Genomic DNA, 20,346 nt, shown 5'->3' with positions numbered 1-20,346 from the left:
TTAATGTTGTGGCTGGTCAGTGTATCAGGTGCAATACTTAGATTTTTATGCTCAATACACTCATATTAGATTTGTGTACAAAAAAAAAGATAGCTATTTGCGACACTGAATATAACTATACTAGCCTAAGTTAGGGTTCCAAATGAACTCAAAAATGATTACCAGGGTGAGGAGCACAGAGTAGGGATGTGCATGGGCCAAAAATTCAGTTTGGTTTGGAAATTCGGGTAAGTAAAAAAATGTCTCTCCTTCTGCAATTCAGGCCAATGGCATTTGGTTCGGTTCGGCACTTTGGAACTGCCGAACGTCATCACATCTGAACTTTGGCGCTTTGGAACTTCCGAATGGCATGAAATTCGTACGAATGTACATTCAGAACAAAATGAATTGCACATGTCTACTTTATATATCCTATATAATAATTGGCTAAGAATGTTTGTCCAATGCAGTCATGTGCAGTAGTGACAAACATCCCATGCCAGGCGGCGAGGGAGCAAAGTACTTACTGTGCTCTTGCACGTCCTTCAGGGTCCGCTGGCAGCAGTGATTTGACGCGTGCAGGATATGACGCCATTGCACAAAAGGAATTAGCTTACTGGTCAAGATTCCTGTCACCATTCACGTAATTTTCCCTCCCTGTCTCTCGTTTTGCCACTTTTCAGAAATCTGAATAACTTCGTCACTTCCAAACTTTGTTACTTCGGAACTTCAGCACTTCGAACATTCTGCACATTTTAGAGTGGCCTTTTATTGTGGCCAGCCTAGGCACACCTTTGCAATAATAACGCTGTCTATTCAGCATATTGATATGCCACACCTGTAAGGTGAATGAATTATCTATGCAAAGGAGAAGTGCTCACTAACACAGATTGAGACAGAATTGTGAACAATATTTGAGAGAAATAGGCCTTTTGTGTACATAGAAAAAGGCTTAGATCTTTGAGTTCAGCTCATAAAAAATGGGGGCAAAAACAAAAGTGTAGCGTTTATAATTGTGTTCAGTGTATATACATAATATATACAATAAATATTTATATTATGTATATATGCAGTACACTGATTAGCCCATTTTCACTTATTTTAGTAAGTTAGTCTAATTAGTTTTCCAGAACCATACTTCATTAACAAAATTCATCTCTGCCAAATCCCCATATGGCCAATATTCAACTGTCCAGATTTTTTGGGGTTTTTTTTCAGCAGAGGTGATTTGTACATTAGTTTAATCCCTACTTGAATTATTTCTTTGATGCTATGAGAACTATAACCGTGTAATTGCAAGCCTTCGCTACTGCAAGAACTGTTAACATCCTTTAGGTAAAGACATTAAACATTGTGTATTACTAAGGCAACTTTAGTCAAACACATGTAATGCAATAATTTAGCGTATCTTCATATGAGCAAATAGGCAGAGGATTCTGAGTCCATTGACCTTTAAGTGGGTGTGCAAATTCATGATGTCAGTTCCAGAAATAATACAGGGATTATACTGACTAATTCAAGAAGACATAATTCTGGTATCTCATGAAATTAGTCAGGGGAAGGGTCTTAAGTGCAGGTTTTAATTTTCGACAATGGTCAGAGAGGCCAACAAGTATGCGGATAACAAATCACTTTACAACTAAATATAAGAGCTTCTTCAATCCGTATATAAAAAAACAAAAATCATCTTACCAAATGTGTCTGCTATTCCAGAGCTACTTAAAGATCATTCCTTTATAGCTTATCCATATTGTATTAGATTGCATGTTTTCTAAAACACTTAGCTCTCCTCTAGTCAACCTCTGATGTTATCTGTATCGAATAAATGATGACTCTGTTTCTTCATTATCTCGTGGGTATTACAGTATTACCTCTGCCAGGATTGTATTTTGCAATTTAACATGTAAAATATATTTTTTCCACTCAGTCCATTAAAGATGTAGTAAGCAATACATAGATATAAAGATGCCAGTGAATATTCTGGATAATCTATGGAATGTCATGGCAACATAACATGTTCAATGTTAGAAGTATATATTATTTGTGTAGATAAGCTCTTTAGGCTCTTGAACCTTTGCAGATAAAAGCCATGAGGGTGTGAAGAGGATAAAGGAAGATAAAACGGAATTTAAAAGTAAAGAAACATGGGGGGAGTACTAATGAGAAAACGGATTACTTGGTAACCATGATAGCACGCTTCCAGTGCCATTTGGACGTCTACAATTATTCTGAGTTTCTGAGTGAAGAGTATGCTAAATTTAGGCTCAAATCTCATGTGTAGAGGTATTTTAAGATAATACCAAAACTTCTTCAGTGTAGAGATGTGGTATACTCAGAAATAAAGGGAGAGATAAGTTGTAGTGAGGATAACACACTATATTTTGTCAGTTGTAGTGAGGATAACACACTATGTTTTGTCACATCTCTACACTGAAGAAATTTTGGTATCTTAAAATACCTCTACGCATGAGATTTGAGCCTATCCCCCATAAGGCTCTGCACCATGTGAGTGTGCTTTATACGGAAAATATAATATTCCACTGCGCTCACTCCCATCACTACTGGGCCGGCAGCAAGGACCACAGTATACATCAGCCCCAATATATAGTAAAAACCAAAGAAAATAAAAAAAGTTACCTGCGCTCTCTCCTTAATCCCTATGCATATTTAGACAAATGGAGGTCATTTAGTTGCTCCAATGGCCATTGGAGGGAATCCGAATGCCCGCCTGCCAACGGCAAGGCAGACCCCCCTAAGCGGGTCCTAACACTGACCCTTCAGCTTCTTTGCCAGAAGCTCAAGGAAGCAGGCTGAAGGGTCAGTGTTAGGACCCGCTTAGGGGGGTCTGTCTTGACGTTGGCAGGCGAGCAACTCTGTTCTAACTATATTCCCTTATTTAAGGGTAAGTGTATAAATTTAGCGCTCCACTGTTTTTTGTTTGATGTGGTGGGTTCTCCCCACTTAGATAATATTTCACTATCTGTTTTTGCCTCATGTGTTTCAGGGTAATTTGGACTTTAGTGAATATCCTTGAAAGTGCGTGAAAATTTATTTTAAGTGCTTAAAGGGGCACTTAACTGCCCAAATACAAATAAATACATAAAAATCGCTGTTTAGCAGATATACGCCCAATGACAACACACGTGCATTTAATTCTGCATTTTGTCACCGGTAGTATATCTGAAAGCAGCCTAGAAAGGCTACAGATCTCTTGTCTACAGCCTTTGCAAGCCATCTCCTTCTACCCTAGACCAAACTTTCTGTGGCTGTCCAATCACAGACTTCCCGATGCAGCTCAATGTGAACTCTTTGTAAGGCCGATGCTCTGGGAAATTGATCCTCTTGAGTTTAGCTCCACTGAGTTAACAAAACCAGGAAGTAACAGGACCGGTTTTCTACTTGACAGCCAGGAGGTTGGGACAAGGTAAATTTATAAAAGTGACAATTTGTTTTGATATCTGCGCTTATTTATCATTTTGAATTCACTTTGAAGTTTCACCTTAATGAGTAACCCTGTAAATGTGTAATATCCAATTCTTTATCTGTGCTAATCAAAGAAATGTGGACACACTCAGCTTATAAAAAAGAAAATAATTAAAATGAAGGTGATTGTCTGCATAGGTTATATTTCTTAAAACACTGTTATGTCGCTAAATACAGAGGGGACAGTTTCCCTTGTTTATACAATTATCACCTTGCCTAAAAAGTGGATTATATTGGATTGCATAAATATACAACTCTGTCCATTAACCTAAATTGTCTAATGATATGAGGACAATTACTATAACATGCTTAAATGAAGGCAAGTTACAACTTCTATAATCTTTTGGTGGGTTGACATAATGCCCTGTTATATAAAAGCCAGGGTCAGTCATGATGAGCAGTCTGGGGCCACAATCTATAGAAGATCAATTGTTATTTAATCTAAAGATGTAATGATAAAGCTTTATAATATAACAGACACGGAATACTGGGATATGGCATATTTTGCTAGCATCTGATTTAAATAGATTGCAAGTTGGTGAATGGGAAATTGGATTGAAGCAGATGCAGAGCCTTCTTGCCCACTGGGGCTTCAAATCTGGTTATATCTACGCCACATTTGACCCCATTGTGTAGGCTCCGAAAGCCACTGGCCTGTACTATGTGTAATTATTACTTTTTTCACACCTGCGTGCAGAATGACATCCAATATAATGTAATGGTCAATACCTCCTCTGCAAAGGATACATTAACATTAAATAAAATTCATCTACAGTCATTTTACATCATTTTATTTTTTTCAGTTAACAATCCATAGATTAATTTCTTTCAATTCAAAGTAACTCATTAGTGAAAGAGTTAAAAAACAAAACAAAAACTTTATAATTTAGAATTCAACAAAGACAGAGTACTTCTGTAAGCGGTTAGTAAAAGCAATATGCAATTGTAAGTAGCCAAAATTCATCACAGCCGCGGGCGCATAATTGCTCGGTTTTGTGTTGCTATGCTACAATTAAACCAAAGTTGTACCGAAGGCATGAGTATTCATAAATATTGTTTAGTGGAATTCAGCCAATGTGTTTCTTTCGAGCAGGAATGTCATGCTGTGATATTAAGAGCTGGCTCAATGTCACCCATAAGTATGCCCTTGTGCACACTGCTTAGGCTATAACTCCGACAGAATTTCAATCCCTGTCTAATAAGGCATCTTAAAGCAAATAGCTCATATTTCTTTTGGACTATTGTTCTCCGTGTGCAGAGTAGAAAATACACACATGAGATTTAAATAGGGGTAAACCTTTAGTTTCAAGTTGATGAACGTACTGTATTTTAGGATCGCGTATGGTAACTGCAAGAAATATGACAATGGCTTTGTGTACATAACAATAAAACATTGTATAATAAAAAAATAAAAATAAAGTTTGCCATTATATAAGTAGATGGAAATCTGTAATGCTGCAAGAAACTTTGCTATCGTTCAGTATGCTGCAAATGACCAGACTTAAATGGACACTCCAAACACCATAACAACTTGTGTTCATCGAGTGGGTTATGGTGTAAGGGTGTCCCAGGTCCCAGGGACACAGATGTTAATTACGGCATTGATTTGCAAAATGAGAAATCTATACTTTGTCCTTCACTGTCACTCCTATCCACATTTTGCACATGCAAATTATTCATCTCCCTTCTTCCCAATCTCAGGCAAAGTGTAAGACACTGCTGTATGCAACTCAAATGAGCATTACTCATAGCACTGTCCATGAAACTGAACAGGAATGTCTTCAACTAATAGTATCTGCTTTATGGCTGCTGTCACCCGGTTTTATCCTGTGTGATGAATGGAACTGCTGTCAGAGGCCATACTACATATAGCATTAACCTCTGCAGGACAGGGTTTTCTTTGGTTAGAATAGGTAACAGATCAAAATGAAAGGCTCCTGATTGGTGCAGTTTATTCTTAGTCTGGGAAGGTGGATGTCAGATTCTGTTTGTGTATACAGCAGTTTAATGAATTTTAAAGGGGAGTATGTTTTATTAATTTTACCACATGACAGGAGGCTTCATATTTGCATATCTTTCTTTACTGAAAACTCCAGCAGCATAGAAACAGTAACAACCAATCAGAGAAAAGATATGGTGCCCATAAAAGGCCCTGTCTATGACATCACTTCCTCTTTCTTTGCTGCTGCTCCAGCCAAGATCAGGTCAGAGTATTTTGCCTCTCTGGAAATTGCTTACTATACTGTGTTGTTTAATGAACTTTGTTTGTTTCACTGTACATTGATTTATTTTTCGATTGTCCCTACCTTGGTCCCCTTATCCCTGTCCCTGTATTCTGTGACTTTATGCTTATGCCCCCGTTCGTTCCCACTTTTCTGCCGGTACCCGCGAGCGCAACGGCTCTCAGTGCTGCGCCTGCCACGCGGGCCGGCCCCTTCTAATTTCGTGGGGGCCTGTATGGGGACGGGTGGAGGGAGACTGGGGTCAGCGGTTATTTTGTGTATCTAATTCCCTTTGTTTCGCGACGCGCGAGCGACCGCGGAGCACCTTCACGCGGGTGGCGGCCATCTTGGATCTCGCGGCTCGCGAGATACCGGACGGCCGCCTTTCCCGCTCGCTCGGCGGATCGGAAACTCACCTGACCGCCGAGCTCCACATCTGTATACCCTCCCTAGTGTATACTAAGGGAGTGGATTAGAAAGTTAAAGTTAGTTTGCTCCATGTGTTTTCCCCCTGTGGGGATTTGCCTCAGTGCCTGCCAACTGTGCTGCCTCAATTACAATGCACGCATGCATTTAAAGAGACAAACAAAATTTTTTCAACACAATGCAATGTCTGGCTTAATTAACCATTCACCTACCACTGATTAAAGCTAATAAAATGAAATCTGTTAAATCAGAGATTACAACTTCCACCTTTACGTGTCATACATTTGCCTCTCTTTGTATATCATGCTAGTGACATGCAGTATTTTGACATCTATATGATTGAGTTTGATAATTTACTATGAAATGTTACCCACATGACCCACATGACAGGTGTGCTATGGGAGAGGACATGCAGGACATGACATATTGTATGGTGGCTCAGTGGTTACAGGCTTGCAGTGGGAATCTTCCTCCATGAGTTCAACTCCCCTGTACAGCAAGAGTTCAATCTGCTGTGGACTTACACACTGGCTAGAGGATCCTGTGTGCTGATTTTTCTTTAACAATTCCCCTGTTGCGATTTTTTGCCACAGTGCCTGCCAACAGTGTCTGCCAAACAAATACTTACAGCCTCAGGCAGGCATTAAAGGAGACACAATGTTTTTCCTATACCCCAGGATCTTTATGTCTTTGTACCTTACTCGGGGTCACTCTATATTACTATACCCTATCCAGGGTCATACTATATTACTATTCCCTACAGGAATCACCCGATCACCGCGCCCTGCATCTGGATTAACCCCTTCAGGGGTTCCCCTCTCTGGGCACATTCATTTATTGATACAATTTTTATTCTCATGGATATATCTCTGGATGACTATATGTTGAGCACGCACACAATCTATGTATTATTGTGAAACCATACAACATCACAGTTGTTATACAAAACATATACTGTACCTATTACAAGACCAACTATATCACTGTACCCCACAAAGGGCATTTTGTATTACTGTACCCTACAAAGGGCATATTATATTATATTGTTGTACCCTACAAAGGGTCATATTATATTACTGTACCTGACGGTGCAAATTTATGTGGGTGTCCTCTGGGTATTTTTTCATGGCACACCACCTGGGGTGACCCCCCAGATATGCATGCAAGGTCATTCATAGACCATTACGTTGATGTGGGTGTCCTTTGGGTATTTTTTATGGCACACCACCTGGGGTGACCCCCCAGATATGCACGCAAGGTCATTCATAGACCATTACATTGATGTGGGTGTCCTCTGGATTACCACGGCACGCCACCCGGGGTGAACCCCGATGAAATGCACGAAGCCCTACGCCTCAACTTTATCACTGATTACTGCATACATATATGGATGTTTTAACACTGCCTGGCACAGTGGCGGATCCAGGGGGGGGCAACGGGGCAATTGCCCCCCCCGAGAGCGGATCCTGCTGGGTGCCTTCACGGACCGGAGGGGAGATCAGAGATCTCCCTCTCCAGTCCGCTGGCACATTGCTGGGCGGCCGGCATTGGAGGGAGAGGAGACCCGGGAGCTCTAGCTTGCAGCTCCGCCGGGTCTCCTCTCGCGAGAACGGAGCGTTGCCGCGGTTACCATGGCAACGCTCCGTTCTCGCGAGAGTGAACTCTAGCCCACGAGGTGCAGGCTAGAGTTCACTCCCCCACTAGAACCGCCAGGGATTATCCACGAGGACCACCAGGGCTTCACAGAAGGGATATCCCCCCTCCCTGGGCAAAGGTAAGAAGGGAGGGGGGATAATATTTATAATAGTAATTGCAAATATTTGTTTTAAAAAAAAAAAAAAAAATATGCTTTATATCCTCCCTTCCCTGGGCAAAGGTAAGAACGGAGGGGAGATATAAAACATATTTTTTAATTTAAAAAACAACAACACTTATCTGTTTTAATTACCCCCCCCCCCAACTACACACACACACTGCCCCACCACACACTTACCCCCACTGCACCCCCATAGACACACTGCCCCACTGCACCCCCATACACACACTGCACCCCCATACACACTCTTGCCCCCACTGCACCCCCACGCACACTGCACCCCCATACACCCCATACACACACTGCCCCCACTGCAGCCCATACACACACTTATCCCCACTACACCCCCATACACACACTGCCCCCACTGCACCCCCATACACACACTGCCCCCACTGCAGCCCATACACACACTTATCCCCACTACACCCCCATACACACTGCCCCCACTGCACCCCCATACACACACTGCCCCCACTGCAGTCCATACACACACTTACCCCCACTGCAGCCCATACACACACTTACCCCCACTGCACCCCCATACACACTTACCCCATGCACACTTACCCCCACTGCACCCCCATGCACACTTACCCCCACTGCACCCCCATGCACACACTTACCCCCACACACTACCCCCACTGCACCCCCGTACACACTACCCCCACTGCACCCCCCCATACACACACTGCCCCCACTACACCCCATACACAGTGTTCCCACTGCACCCCATATGTACACTGCGCTCCCATGCACACACTACACCACTCACACAAACGCACAATGCCCCTCCTACACACAGTGCTCCCACTGCACACACACACACAGTCACACACACACACCTACCTACCTAGAGGCCCTATCCCCATACTACAACCCCTATCCTGGCAGACCCCAGGTAAATTGTCAAACTGTTCTTAAACGGTTTGACTATTTACTCTGGGAGGGCACCACGGCATCCTGGCACCATAAACACTACAGAGAGCTGTAGTGGTTATTGTGCCTGGATTGTTTCTTTAAATTATATATGAGTGCCCCTCCCGAGATAAGGCTCTGGATCCGCCAGTGGCCTGGCAGTTCTACATTAAAGCAACAGTACCACCTTGCTGGATACGATTTGCAGGCAGGATCATGAGTGAACTGAGTGTATGGCGGAGTACCCTTCACAGGGATACATATCGGTACATTTACTGTACCTGGCGTACATATTGAACGTGGGTGTCCTCTGAGTAGATTCTCATGGCACACCGCCTGGGGTGACCCCCAGACATGCATGCAATGCTTGTAAAGTGCCAACAATTCTAATGTGGGTGTCCTCTGGGTTTACCATGGCACACCACCTGGGATGACCCCAGTCGAATACACGTGGGGAAACAGGTCCCACGGGCTTCTATAATAAGCCTGTATAGTTACATCCGTGCATACAGCTCTGGCGTGCATTTATGGTGAACCCGGCTAACCGGACCAGCACTACCGGTCAATCACGCCTACGCCACAGCTCCCAATAGCCGGATTAATTTAATGGAGGTGACCCCTCCACACTTGACACGAGTATTTCATACACTCCGACAATCTGATGCAGGCAATTCAAGCCGCTTTACCTGGATGATCCCCAGTGCCACCAGGAGTCTAGCAACCCTACGTGCGGACCCTCAAACTTTACTCCCACTGACTACCACTATCTCCCAACAGGACGAGAACGGGTCATGAAGAACACTCTCAACCCCCTAGGACTTCTGGGCATTGATAAACGACGCAGTAGCGGCCTCAGTGGATAAGGTTTTCTTGTTATGAGCTCTGCCCCAAACGGCTTGCTGGAGACCTCAGCAGCAAGGTAGCGTGGCCGAGCGGTCTAAGGCGCTGGTTTTAAGCTCCAGTCTCTCTAGAGGCGTGGGTTCGAATCCCAGCCCCACAAGCCTTCATGTAAAAACGGCAAGAGAAGGGCTCCAACCCCCCCACCCCCTGCCACTAAGGTCTAAGGCAAGTCGCCCATTGAACAGACCAAGTAGATGGAACACCGGGAATTCGCGACCCGGTCCACCACTATCTTCCGACAAAGAAGACTACTATCCACCATGCACGTTGGACAATAATAGATCACTCACACGAAGACAACTCGCCTTCTGAGGAAGTGGAACGTAAGAACGACTAATATTCGGCCCAGAAGCAAAAGACCTACTATTTGACAGCGGGAACTTACCCACCACACTAACTTTAGTCCAAACCTCGCTGAAGCAAATCCTCCACACCCCTTTGAGGAAAGGTGTTTTTGGGAAGACTGGTTTGTAGCGGAACCGAACCACCAACCGCTTCATCTACTAGTGAACCATCCTATCATCAAGGGAACTCCTACGTGGCATACAAACGCTTCAGGATAGAAAAATCAACCTTCTACTACATCTGGACCCCGAGGACACATACTTGTCAATATCCGCTACCCTACACTACCTAATTTTCCTCCGATCCCAGTGATGAGGACTAACACAGCCGTTTACGACTCCGTGGTACCCACAAAGCTACTGAAGCCGGTGAGGGCTCACATCCGCGAATTTGGACGTGCGATGTCTCGGGTACCTGGAAGACTTGCTGACCCTCTGCGAATCCGGGCTACGTTTGCAGTCAAAGTGACGTTCACGTTCTGGACTCCACGGGTTTTTTTGGGTAGTACGCAGACAAATCGCTCCCCCATCTGTGTCGGGTCAGTTCCTCGTTTCGACATCGGCTTGGAGAACTACGTTCCACGTCGGTCCCCGACAAGATCACCCCTATATGGATGGATGTCGGACACGCTCTAAGGTTGGATACGATTCCTCTCAGAATACCCACCGGATGGTGGGATCCCTCTCCTCCTCTATACAATCGAGATTCCCTGGCCCACTACACTACGGGGCCATGCAACGACTGCTGGCTAGATACATACACGCCGGTCACTCATGCGACCACTGGATCCCACTGTCGGCAGAAGTGAGGACGGAATTTCAATGGTGACTACTTCACTTGCAAACTTGGATCGGCAATCGATCTTTGACTCTTCCTCCGGATACGTAGTGGCGGATGAACCCATGCAAACGGACCAAACCGCTCTCCACAATGGCAAGGGTGCTTCGATACACACACACACTGGTTATCGCTCATGCTCATGACACCCCTCGGACAATGCCAACCGTGATTTCCCGGATCGCTTGGGGACGTCTCGCGAAGACCCTTTACCACTCCCTACCTTCCCTCTGCTTTTGACGGGACCTCAGGGGAAGCCCACTCCTTTGACAGGGAAGGACGACTGGCACTAGTGGACTGGACGATTTCAGGGCCTCCTGAAATATCCACGACCTATTGCATCAACTAAGACCTCTGATGGGACTCAGGTCCCCGGCACCAGGAAATGCTATTTTTCTGCCTGTCCGGCCTGGAGTGTTTGTAGGGTGGAAAGGGATTCCGATCCCTTTACCGCACCTGCCCCACCGATCCTTAACTATCTGTCACACCTGGTCTCGTTGGGGCGGTCATATCGATCCCTCAACGTGATCGGACCCGCCATATTGGTGGAGCACGTTCCAGTACAGGGCGGACCAGTAGGTCAAGATCCATGGGGTTGTCGACTACTACGGGATGCCGAATTATCGAGACCCGGCACCCAAGTATTCACACCTCTGGCAGGTGGATGTGGTGCTGTGATTCCTTGAGGGAATAGCAGGACAATCCTTGCTTGTCACGGAAACTACTTTCAGCCAAACTAGCCCTCTTGTTATGCCTCGTCTTATTTAGACGGGTGACGGACGTTAGGGCTTTCGATATGAATGTTTTTCTCTATTACACCAGATGGGATTACCTTTACCATATCGAGACGAACTAAGTCCAGTTCATCTTCGGTGTCATACCCATACTTTGTGTCAGACATCAAACTAGGTGTGGTCGGAACGCTAATGGAGTATACCGAAATCATTCCCCCTTCGTATTCATGCGACGGGTCTCCTCCTGACTTCTTACGTGGAACCTCATGGAGAGGTGCCTACCGCTACACTGGCCAGATGGAGCCGCTGGCTATTGCATCTGGTGGGCGTCGAACCTTGTTTCGAAACCCACACGGTCAAGGGAGCGGTGGCCCCACAAGTCCTTTTCGGCCGACGCTTCCCTGACCGACACTACATGATGCGCAGTTTGAGCGCGAGAGGGTACGTTTAGAACGCTCGATTTCGGCAAACATCTCATACTTCCTTCACACTGGTCAATTCTAGCTTTAAAAATGCAAATATGAAGCCTCCTGTCATGTGGTAAAATTGAAGATTATACTAGCTTTAGTGTACTAATAATCTTAATTTTAGTAATGACAGGAGGCGAATATTTCCCACCCTATAGGATCCCTCCCATGTTTTTCTCGTGTTGAACAGAATATACACTTTATGTTCAGGAAGGTAAGTACGTTATGGTTGTATGTTTGCTACTAGATATGTGGCTTGAGAGACTTGTATAGGTTGAATAATTAGACATGTACCTTGAATTATGTTGTGTTTATAGATTCTTAAATATCATTGCTTTAGAATTAATATATATTGATATGTTACTCATTCTAGTATCCATTGGTATATCAGATTCTTAATGTTTATTGTATGCGGACAAGCTACCACGCCAGAGTCCTTTCACCTTTTTCTTTTTCTTACAGCGTGAACGTCTTCTCCTCAAGACAAAGACTCACCTCCCATAACTCTACATCACGGAACTACTGGAGTTGATTATTCTAATACGTTGTGGAACTGTTGACGTAATATGATTATGTTTATTATTGCTATTTATTGTTTAGCTTCAAAGAAAGAGGAAGTGATGTCATAGACAGGGCCTTTTATGGGCACCATATCTTTTCTCTGATTGGTTGTTACTGTTTCTATGCTGCTGGAGTTTTCAGTAAAGAAAGATATGCAAATATTCGCCTCCTGTCATTACTAAAATTAAGATTATTAGTACACTAAAGCTAGTATAATCTTCAATTTAGTTACATATTATTAGTGCATTATCTTTCTACCATTAAACAAACAGCAGTCAATTTGAGAGTGGAATGCACATTCAATAAAAAGTCCCTTTCCTTATTCCCATATCTAAGTTAATGCTATGTAACTTATTGTATTGCCCCATCATGCTGTCGCATTTGTTGAGCGATGCACGTGAGCACTTAGACATTCCTTCTATAGTGCTGTACACGTACTGGATTTGCATTATAGGAAATGTAGGGGTTAATTGAATTTACTTTGTATGCTCTGTCTGTGCCATGGAAGCCAAACATACAATGTCAACTGAAAGATAAAACCCTCTCAGAATTAAAAAAAAACAAGGCAGAACACATCCCATAGCTAAATTAAAATTTAGCTATTGGTCTATGCAAGTATATCAGATGTGACAGTTCCACTTTAATTCAGACTTGTTAAGATCAAGTTAAACACAAACTGATGGAATTATGACTCAGAATTCACATGGATCTCATGGTGGACATGTCTAGACTCCGGCTAATATTTAATAGTGTATGGGTAATGATGTGGATATTATACAGGACACAATGGTATCTCTATTCAACACTTAAAGTTTCAAGTTTAGTGTATAAATCTCAAGATGTCCTCCTCCACTAATGGAACCTTTGGTTGTTATTTTTTATGTGTGTATAATACAGGCTTTTGCTGAGTAAGCCTGAGTTGAAGGTGTAGGTGTTTAATTGAAGTATTTTCACAGAATATTGAGTGTTCTCCTCCTCTAAAACTGGCACTAAGTACTTTTTTTTATACACAAAATATTTAATGCCTCTGCTCATTGCTGGTTAGCAGGAAGTGGTAGCACAAATGCACTATAAAGTTGCCACACATAAAGAAATGCTCTAACAATGGTTCTTCCATAAAATTAATAATAATGATTGTATGAACAGAAATCTTAAGCAATGAGCATATCTCCCAACACTGGGTGCATGGAGTGAGGACGAGCAGGTGGGATAGCCATTGTACAGCGCTACGGAATTAATACAATAATAATAATAATAATAATAATAATAATAATAGCCAGAAGGGGGCATGTCATCCTGCCATGCATGTGCTCTGGCCAGCCCAACACAGTATAGACCATATACGGAGTGCTTCTGAACCACTCTTCTAGCCATGGTGTTAGTGCACTGAAGTTACTCAGCACAGTGCAGGCATTTCTAATGATGCAAAACTCACGTTCATAAACATTAACAAATTCGTCAGACGAGCTACATAAAAAAGATCTTATGCAAGCCATTACATTCCACCTAAAAATACTGTCTCTACTAATACTCAAGAATCTCCAACAATTATACATACCCAACTACAACACAAGTACATAGTCTTTTCCTCTACATAAAAATCTGGACGCCTTGAAACATTTAAAAAGAAAATTAGTAACACTAACTTTAAATAAAATGAAATACAAAATATTTGATCACAACAACCTAACTAAAAAAGAAAGAAATGCTATCAAAGATCTTCAAAATTATGATAGCTTTGTAATCAAACCTGCAGATAAGGGAGGAGGTCTGATAATCATGACTAAAGAAATGTACATGAATGAACTTTACCACCAGTTAAATGATAACTCTGTTAACACCAAACTCATACATGACTCTACCATAGACATAAAAAAGAAATGACTACTCCTCATAGAAAAAACAAAACATTTTAAATAATCTCAAATATTCATACATAAATGTTAACTCTCATCCATTCCAGTAATATATTGTTTACCCAAAATTCATAAAAGTTTCAATAAACCTCTGGGACGTCCATTTGTATCTAAGATGAATTCAGTTTTATACAATCTAAGTATGTAGACATTATCCTTCAACACTCCTTAAATAAGGTTATACCTAAACGATAGTATGAGTCTTCTCCAAATTTTACAAAGTATTAAATAGGATACCAATTATATTTTAGTAAGTAGTGATGTACAATCACTATACACAATCATACCTCACAATAAAGGCTTAAAGGGACACTCCAGGCACCCACACCACTTTTGCTCATTGGAGTGGTCTGGGTGCCAACTCCCACTACTCTTAACCCTGCAAGTGTAATTATTGCAATTTTTTATAAACTGCAATAATTACCTTGCAGCAGAGGCGGCTCTAGACTTTATGAGGCCTTCGGCGAAATGCAAACATGAGGCCCCACTAACAAAAAAGTGTCACATATACACATTGATGCACTGTCTACCTGTGTATGTGCCCGAGAGTGTGTCTGACAGAGAGTATCCTTGTGTGTGTGAATGTATGGCTCTGTGAGCATGTTTGCGTTTTTGTCTGAGACCCTATGTGTATGGGGTAGCTGCTTGAAGTGTGTTGTGTGTATAGGGGGGGGGGTGATGGTGAGAGGGAGAGACGGGTGATGGTGAGAGGGGGGTGATGGTGTGGGGTTGATGGTAAAAGGGAGAGGGGAGGGTAAGAGGGAGAGGGGGTGCGATGGTGAGAGGGAGAGGGGGTGCGATGGTGAGAGGGAGAGGGGGTGCGATGGTGAGAGGGAGAGGGGTGATGGTAATGTGAGAGGGAGGGGGGTGATGGTAATGTGAGAGGGAGGGGGGTGATGGTAATGTGAGAGGGAGGGGGTTGATGGTAATGTGAGAGGGAGGGGGTTGATGGTAATGTGAGAGGGAGGGGGTTGATGGTAATGTGAGAGGGAGGGGGGTGATGGTAATGTGAGAGGGAGGGGGGTGATGGTAATGTGAGAGGGGGGTAATGTGAGAGTGAGGGTAATGTGAGAGTGAGGGGGGTAATGTGAGAATGAGAGTGAGTAATGTGAGAGTGAGAGGGAGTAATGTGAGAGGGGGTTATGTGAGAGTGAGAGGGGGTGATGTGAGAAGGAGGGGGTGATGGTGAGTGGGGTGAGGCTGAGGGTGGTGACGGAGGGTTATGCTGATGGTGGTGAGGGGGTGATGCTGAGGGTGATGAGAGGGTGATGCTGAGGGTGATGCTGAAGGTGGTGGGGGGGGGTGATGCGGAGGGTGGTGGGGGGGTGATGCAGAGGGTGGTGGGGGGTGAGGCTGAGGTTGGTGGGGGTGAGGCTGAGGTTGGTGGGGGGTGAGGCTGAGGGTGGTGGAGGGTGATGGTGAGGGAGGTGGGGGTGATGGTGAGGGTGGTGGGGGGGGTGATGGTGAGGCTGAGGGTGGTGGGGGGTGATGGTGAGGGTGGTGGGGGTGAGGCTGAGGGTGGTGGAGGGTGATGGTGAGGCTGAGGGTGGTGATGGTGAGGGTGGTGGGGGGTGATGGTGAGGCTGAGGGTGGTGATGGTGAGGATGTAATGGTGAGGCTGTGGATGGTGGGGGGTGAGTCTGAGGGTGGTGGAGGGTGATGGTGAGGCTGAGGGTGGTGGGGGTTGATGGTGAGGTGGGTGAGGGGGGTGATGGTGAGGCTGAGGGGGGTGATGGTGGGGGGTGATGGGGAGGGAGAGCCTACCGTTCCCTGGTGGTCCAGTGGGCTCCCTGGTGGTCCGGTGGCCACTGCTCCCGGTCTGCAGCTCCGCAGAGCTGCAGACCGTGTAGTCTCGCGAGATTTCAGAGCGTTGCCGTGGTAACCCGCGGCAACGCTCTGATTGGCCAATTCTCGCGAGTCACATGGTCTGCAGCTCTGCTCACTGCAGAGCTGCAGACCAGTGTCTGCGATGGTGGCCGGGCAGCCAGGAGGGGCCTCGCACCCGGCGGCATACCGGGCAAGCCGCCGGGCCCCCTCCTGGTGTCAGGTCCTCGGTCAGTGACCGAGGACCTGACACACTCTGCCAACAGGCGGTTTAGGCGGCCGCGAGGCCCCCGCCAGCGCGAGGCCTTAGGCGGCCGCCTAAACCGCCTAATTAGAGAGCCGCCTCTGCCTTGCAGGGTTAACTCCACCTCTAAACACTTCATAAGACACAATAAAGACCCGACACTTTTAAAAGCTATTGGGATTGAACAGGTTACCCTTCCTTGGAGAGGTGGAGACATTACTAACATTTTAGGCAAAAGGGAAATGTATTGGGTATTCCAACTTAAAACTCTCTCTCCAGAAGGACTCAATGCCGAATTTGACCTTTTTAATTTTTTATAACCATTGTATTTTTTATTCATTACATTTTTTTGTAAAGTTTACTATTTATTGTCTTTTTATATAATTATATACTTTTTTATTTTTCATTAACCAATTCATTATATTCAAATATAAACTGTTTGTGTTTACAAATATCTTTTCCTGTTCTATACCTTTAATATCTCTTTTGTCCTACACCTTTCCATCTGTACTCTCAGCCATTTACATACTTATATAATAAATACATTTCTCTTCTTCTATTATGACATCTGTCATAACATACTATTCATATGCTTCACCTCTTATATTTACTTCCCATTCATTCTTTTTCTTTCTTTTATATTTTTTATTTATATTTAAGAAGAGATTTCTCCCTATTGGTTTTCATACTATTTTGATATTACTTTCCCTTTATTTTTCTTTCATTTTTTACATCTGGCTTTATGCCTTTATTATACCCTTTCTTTACGTAGTGATCGCATTCACTATGCTTAGATGGGGTGCATGCCCTTGTAGCCGGCCGCAATCAAGTCACTACATTTCCCAAGATGCTTTCTGCCACGTCACGTGATCGCGCGCGTCCGCGCTCACGTATTTTCCACGCCCATCTGCTGACACTAGACGGAGGCGTGCCTTTCAAGGCCGGCCTCCGTCCACCCATTAGCTCTATGCCGTGTCACGTGGGCGCGGGCGATCGCGGTCACGTGCTCTCCACCTCTCCTCTCTCTTCCGGTCTCCCTGAACGTTTACTGCCTAACTACATTTCCCAATAGGTATTGGGATGTACCATGTGATCGCGGCAGCCCGCGATCACATGACCATCTACTTTACTTTTATTCATCCACAATAATACTCGTTTTTAAGTTATAATAAAGTTTTTAGTTAAACTTTTATCCATTGAATCATGCTCTTGTTATATTTATGTATTTTAACATCTTTATATTATTCTCACTGTATTGATGATGTCATTTTGGCGCCAAAATTTGAATTATCATGTATCTTTTAAGTCTATATAAGCATTTATGTACCAGGTCGATTTTTATTATTGCCAGTTGATAAAGCCCTGTGTGGCGAAACGCGTTTTGGCTATTTTTATATATTTTTACTAAATTAATAAAGTAATATTGGCTCTTACACTATATACTTGCCATATACTTTTTATTTTTATACCTCTATTTTAATCTATTTTTCTACCTGGTCACAAGTCACTTTGGAGCCGACAGCCGTTCAAAGAATCCTAGGTGGGGACTATACCACCCATGCCATCATATTGAGCAGTATATCCTGCTCATACAAATGTGAGTACTTTATTTACTTTACAGACTCATTTTTATTACTTATACAGTGAGCACTATATTTGGCTTTTATTTTTCTTTCATACCGAGGATTTATCTACACCTATATCCCACCAGTGGGGGGAAAACGCCACTGAATGCTTATCACACTTGAGCGAGTATATGCTCTCGAATAGGTGAGTGCAATACCTCCCTAATATTTATCTTATTTTGTTTACTCAAACACAGTTTGCACTATTGGAGTTTCTCTGTTTTTTTCATTTGCATATCCATCGAGTCAAGATTTCCCAAGCCATAGAAGACCCAGCTTCCCACTGAATACATTATATACTCAAGTCTCTACTAGCCTATTGGAACCCACAAGAAGCCTACTACATATCAGGACGATATTGTTCATATTTGTGTTTATTTTTATTCTATATTGATACTTCTAATATATGTGATTACTATTTACTTTTTCTGTTTAGCGCGACCTATTTTTGTGTTTTTAACTCCACCTCTACCTTAACAGCCACTAGAGGTCACTTCCTCCTTCATAGCACAGATTATCTGTGCTAGAGTGTCGCTGGACGTCCTCAGGTAAGTGACTGAAGGGGTTTTCATCCCTTCAGTAACCGGGGATTGGGGGTGGGAGGGAGGGGGACCCTCCAGTGCCGGGAAAACGGATTGTTTTCCTGACACTGGAGTTTTCCTTAAAAAAGAAAGATGGAAACATTCCCACACTACAAATCAATTTTATTATAGAAGGCGTACAAATGATTGTAACAATTACTTTTGGTTTTAAGGAAAATGTTATCTAGAAATATTAGGCACAGCTGTGGGGACCAGGTTGGCTCCCAGCTATGCCAATGTTTCTATGGCAGATAACATGGAAGATTGAGCGGACACTGCTGGGTTGCGAACCTGGTCCACTACTGAAGGTACATTGACAATCTCTTTTTTATTTGTAAAGTTTCCAAAACGAGTCTAAAACAATTTTTAAACTTTTTAAATGACACCATAGGAATAAATTAAAATTCTATCAATTTTCTAGGTCTTGAAATAGAGAATTACATTTTAAAAACTCACCTTTAAAGACCCTACCAGTTGCGTCTATTCTCCATGGCTAAATAGTATACCCAAAAGCCAACGGGTAAGACAAAAAATAATTTGTACTGATATTAGCACGTTTAAAGCTACCTTTTAAAAATAAAAAAAAAACAGTAGAAAAACATACAATACAAATGACTCTTTAATTGAAGAAATCAGTTATTTAGATAGAGGAACACTCATAATATATAAAGAGAACACCAAACAAGATATAAACCTACCTGTATTTCTAGATTACACTAATAAAAGTAATACAATTTGAAAAATTATTAATAAACATTGGGAGATACTAAAAGAATGTTATATAATAAAACATAGCACAGTGGGACCTCAGTTTACAAACGCCTCGGTTAACATAATTTTCGGTTTACAAATGAAAATCCATTGAAAATAATGCCTCGGTTTACAAAAATGTTTTGCAATACAAAGCAAGTTTCCCCAGGATGCATTGCACCTGGGAGGTTTATAGCACCACCCCGTGCATGCTGGAGCCTGTGGGTAGCACGTGGCGTAGAGTGTGGAGGTGTTGGAGCGGCTTTTGCATCGAGTTTTGGAGCCATTCTGGAAATTGTTTTAAGTTGTTTTGGGCCTTTTTGGTGCATTTCTCAAGCTGTGGAAAGGTAGTGAGCTTCGTCATTTGCATGCCTTTTATTGTGTGTTGGTTTCCATGCAAACTCATTTTGACTTTTTTTCTGACCTCCAGAACAGATTAATTGGTTTTCAATCCATTCCTATGCGAAACCGAGTTTCGGCTTACGAATTTTTTGCAATAAGAAACGTCCCGGAGAACGCATTAAATTCGTAAACCGAAGTCCCACTGTATTGTATAGTTTTAGTGAATTTCTTTTTTCTCACTTGATGTGGTTGATATCATATTGTGGTCACTATTAAGTGATTCCTAATTTCAAAATTTTTAAAAGTTATATAACTATATAACAAGTTCCTACATCCATGTCTCACAACTAACCCCATTGTGGTGGGACAGTCCCGA

This window comes from Pelobates fuscus, chromosome 4 (genome assembly GCF_036172605.1).
Source record: "Pelobates fuscus isolate aPelFus1 chromosome 4, aPelFus1.pri, whole genome shotgun sequence".
In the NCBI taxonomy this organism is placed as follows: domain Eukaryota; kingdom Metazoa; phylum Chordata; class Amphibia; order Anura; family Pelobatidae; genus Pelobates; species Pelobates fuscus.
Note: the sequence above shows the minus strand (reverse complement) of the source record.